General features: G+C 50.9%; 1 pseudogene; it reads left to right on the top strand.

Annotated features, from left to right (window-relative positions):
* The first annotated feature begins 1,757 nt into the window (after positions 1-1,757).
* On the top strand, positions 1,758-3,562 carry LOC102854822 (annotated as a pseudogene).
* Positions 3,563-4,104: the final 542 nt, after the last annotated feature.

Genomic DNA, 4,104 nt, shown 5'->3' with positions numbered 1-4,104 from the left:
GTTCCCAGTCTCTCCACAACCTCGCCAGCATTTGTTGCTTGCTCTTCTGTTAAATTTTGCTAGTCTTACTGGAGTGAGATGATATCTCATGGTTGTCCTGATTTGCATCTCTCTCAGGGCTAGGGATTTTGAACATTTCTTCATGTGCTTGTTGGCCATCTGAATGTCTTCCTTGGTTGTGTGCCATTTTTTACCTCACATCCACACATCACCTTCACTCTTGATGCCCACCAATCGCTTCCCTTACTCTCCCAAACAGTTAACTACCAAATATGAGAGGTCTACCACAACAGGAGGGAGCTCTGGTGGCCTAGTGGCAAGAAGCTGCCCTGCAATTCCTAAGGCACGCGGTTCAAAACTCCAGCAGCTCCCAGGAAAATGATGCACAAACTCCTCCCATGTGATTAACTGCCTCTGAAATCACACCCCAGGATCAGCTATGTTGGCACATACAACCGCCACCACAATAGGTGCTGAGCAATTCATGCTTCAAGTGACTTTGTGAGATGGACACCTTTACCCTCAGATTACAGACTGACCACTGAGGCTTAAACGCATGTCACACTAATTGCATATTTTCTGCTTTTCTGGATACACTCCCATCACCCTCACTTGTCCTGTGTCCTGTGTACCCCAGGGTGCATGAGCTCCCTCCCCCCTCCCTCCAGCAGTTCCCCTCCTGCCCTCCCTGCCAGGCCACTTCCCACCTGTTCTACCTTTGTCTCCCCTCTCCCCTCAGATTTTAATCACATTTCTTGTCACTGCTTTCTTCTCTCACCTCCTACATTTCCTGCCACCCCGCTCCCACCCTCTACCTCGATCTTTGACCTTCACGCTGTGGCCTCTCTGCAGATGGCCGTTAGTCCACGCTCTGACTCCAGCCCCCCTCTCACGTTTTAGTCTCTCCTATCATTCCAACTCCATGAGGTCACCGCTTTAGTAAATTCTTGGGATTTCTCAATACAGTGCTCCTAAAGCCAGACCCTTTGTCTTGCTGCTTCCTGACTTCCACCACAGACACTAGGCAGTCATTTTGGGCTTTTCCCTAAGTCCAACCATTCCAGGCCCAGGCCAGCCACCAAAGCTGATGTCCCCAACCCCCCTTCCCTCAGATTTGTTGCTTCCTTCCTCACTTCATCCCCTCAGACTTCTCACTGGCTTTGCCTGCCTCTCAGAGACTCCACATCCTCCTACACAAGCTTTGTGACTGAGGTGGGTGTGAGAAACCCACGTGGTCTTTGGCTCTCTGTATAACGCCAGCTCCTGGGCCTGGACACCACACCGGGCAAGCATTCCACTGCACCACCTGCAGAGAGCTTCGCAGGAAACAGCTGTGTTCTCTGGCTTGATCTCACTTCCTGGCCCTGAGATCTTCTCCTAAGATCATTGGCCCCACCATCCAGTGTCCACCAGGGTTCACTAAGTTCTGATGGCATCAGTTCAGAGTGAAGAGCCGAATTCACCAATCCACCTGCTCACACACATTTATTGGGCACCAACAGTGTGGCATAGGATGAGTGCTATGAGAGGGCCAATTGTGGGATTGAATGGGAGCCCCTAGAAAGAGCATCTTACTCAGTTTTAGGGGGTCAGAGGAGGTGAGGTCCCAGCGGAATCTTGACTGATAAAATGTCATTGGCCAACTGGGCCCACCAAGAGGGAGGCACAGGTCTTCTAGGCAGCAAAGACTCCAAAGTTGTGCTCATTGAGCAGTGTGAGGGGGTCTGGAGGAAGTGTGCCAGCCGGCTCCCTGAAAGAGTCACAGCACATCCCACGGGTTCATCACCACACCCTCTGATATGGCCAACAAAAAGGCAGCCGAGAAGAAGGAAGCTGCTGAAGCTCGACAGTGACCCAGAAAACATGAAGAAAACAGAGATGCTGATCCAGAGCCACAGGAGGCAGAGGAGAATGAGGAGGCAGAGAGACCACAGAAGGGGGCGTGCTCACCAAGGAGTCAGAGGACTTTGAGATGAGAAAGACTGCTGCTCAGGCTGTCACTGGCGGCCTAGCCTCTCACTCCCCCAGGGCCGATGTCCACATTATCAACCTCTCACTCGCCTTTCATGGTCACCAGCTGCTCGGTGACACCAAACTGGAATTAAGCTCAGGCAGATGCTATGGTCTTATTGGCTTAAATGGAATTGGGAAAAGTCCATGCTGCTCTCTGCTCTTGGAAAATGAGAAGTGCTCTTCCCTGAGCATATTAACACCTACCATCTGACCAGAGAGCTGCCCCCTGTGTGTGATGGTTGGACACAGAGAGGGCCACCCTGGTGCGGGAGGCTGAGCGGCTGGTACACGAGGATGTGAGGAGCTGCTGGAGCTGTCTGAGCGCCTGGAGGGGCTGGATGCTGACAAGGCAGAGATGAGGGCCTCCGGGATCCTGCATGGACTGGGCTTCACTCCTGCCATGCAGCACAAGAAGCTCCAAGACTTCAGTGGGGGCGGGAGAATGAGGGTCGCCCTCACCAGAGCTGTCCTTAATGCTGCTGCTAGATGAACCCACCAACCACTTGGTCCTCGACGCTTGTGTATGGTTGGAAGAACTCAGAACTTCTAAGCATATACTGACCCTCATCTCCCATTCTCAGGATTCTCTGAATGGCTTCTGTAACACCACCATTTAAATGCACAAGAAACTGACGTATTAGATGGGTAACTAGTGGCTGCAACTCAAGGAGAACCAGACGAAATGCTTCCACTGGGAGCAGAACCGGATCGCTCACATGAAGAACTCCATCGCTAGGCTTGGCCATGGCAGTGCCAAGCTGGCACAGCAAGCCCAGAGCAAAGAAAAGACACCACAGAAAATGAAGGCATCAGGACCAAGATAATAAGTTGTTAGTGACATGATGTTATCTTTTTCTTTCCCACCATGTGGCAAAATCCCTTCACCAGTCATTATGGAACAAAATGTGAGCTTCAAGTATACAAGGAGATGGGCTTGTATCTACCACAGCCTGGAGTTTGGTATTGACCTCGATGCACGAGCAGCTCTGGTTGGGCCCAATGGAGCAGGGAAGTCACCACTTTTGAAGCGGTTAACTAGAGAGCTACTCTCTGAAAACGCTCTTGTGTCAAGATAGGCTGTTCTCATCAGCATTTGCAAGAACAGTTGGACTTAGACCTCTTTCCTGTGGAGTAAATGATGAAATGCAATCCCAAAATCAAAGAGAAGGCAGAAATGAGCAAGATCATTGGGTAATATGGTCATACTGGAAAACAACAGTGAGCCCAGTCCAGAACCTGTGTGATGGACGGAAATGCCGTGAGTGTCTGGCCTGGCTGGCCTGGCAGAACCTCACTTGCTCTTCCTGGACAAACCCACCAATCACCTGAGAGTTGAAATCATTGATGTGCTGGCTGATGCCATCAATGAATATGGCACGATGCTGGTCAGCCATGATTTCAGACTCATTCGGCAGGTGGCACAGGAAATTTGGGTCTGTGAGAAGCAATCACCCAATGGCCTGGAGACATACTGGCCTACAAGGACCACCTCGAGTCTAAGTTGGTAAATGCAGATTCCCAGCTCACCAGGAGGACCCACAGCGTGTGAGCCCCCTGCTCAGGCTCGAGTCAGCAGCCTCACTGTGGACAAAACAGCTGATCCCAGACCAGCTGCTCAGGATGGGACCCAGGACTACACTTCTGATTGGCAGCAATGCTGCTTCCCTGCCCCTCAGCTGCGCTCTTCTTTACAGCCGGACAGTACCTGTCCATTTCCGATCCTCCTCCCAGTCACTCTTGTCCATGTCTCTTCCCTTCCAACCTTGGTTGGCACCTTACCTGGATAGTGACATAGCCAGAGTCGCCTGAGGGTTAGCCCAGGGGCCCCAAGCACCGTGGATTTGGCCCGTGAAGGAGTTTAGGATGCTTACTTTCTGGGTTTGGGTGAAGTAGGAGGAAAACCCCCAGCCCCACCACACCATCCTTTCTGCTTCTGGTTTGGAGCTCTGGACCAGGGTTTGCCAGTCCTGGTAAGTTTTTTAAATAATTATTTAACATTGTAACTTCTAGACCTTTGTGTCATCTACAAAGTATCCAATAAAGAAAGCAAACCATGGTAAAAACAAACAAACAAACAAAAAACAAAAAAAA

The sequence above is a fragment of the Elephantulus edwardii genome, unplaced genomic scaffold, assembly GCF_000299155.1.
Source record: "Elephantulus edwardii isolate Elephantulus edwardi_28Jun2011 unplaced genomic scaffold, EleEdw1.0 scaffold00703, whole genome shotgun sequence".
Classification (NCBI taxonomy): domain Eukaryota; kingdom Metazoa; phylum Chordata; class Mammalia; order Macroscelidea; family Macroscelididae; genus Elephantulus; species Elephantulus edwardii.
The sequence above is the reverse complement of the archived record's forward strand: the minus strand, read 5'-3'. Positions and strand labels throughout refer to the sequence as shown.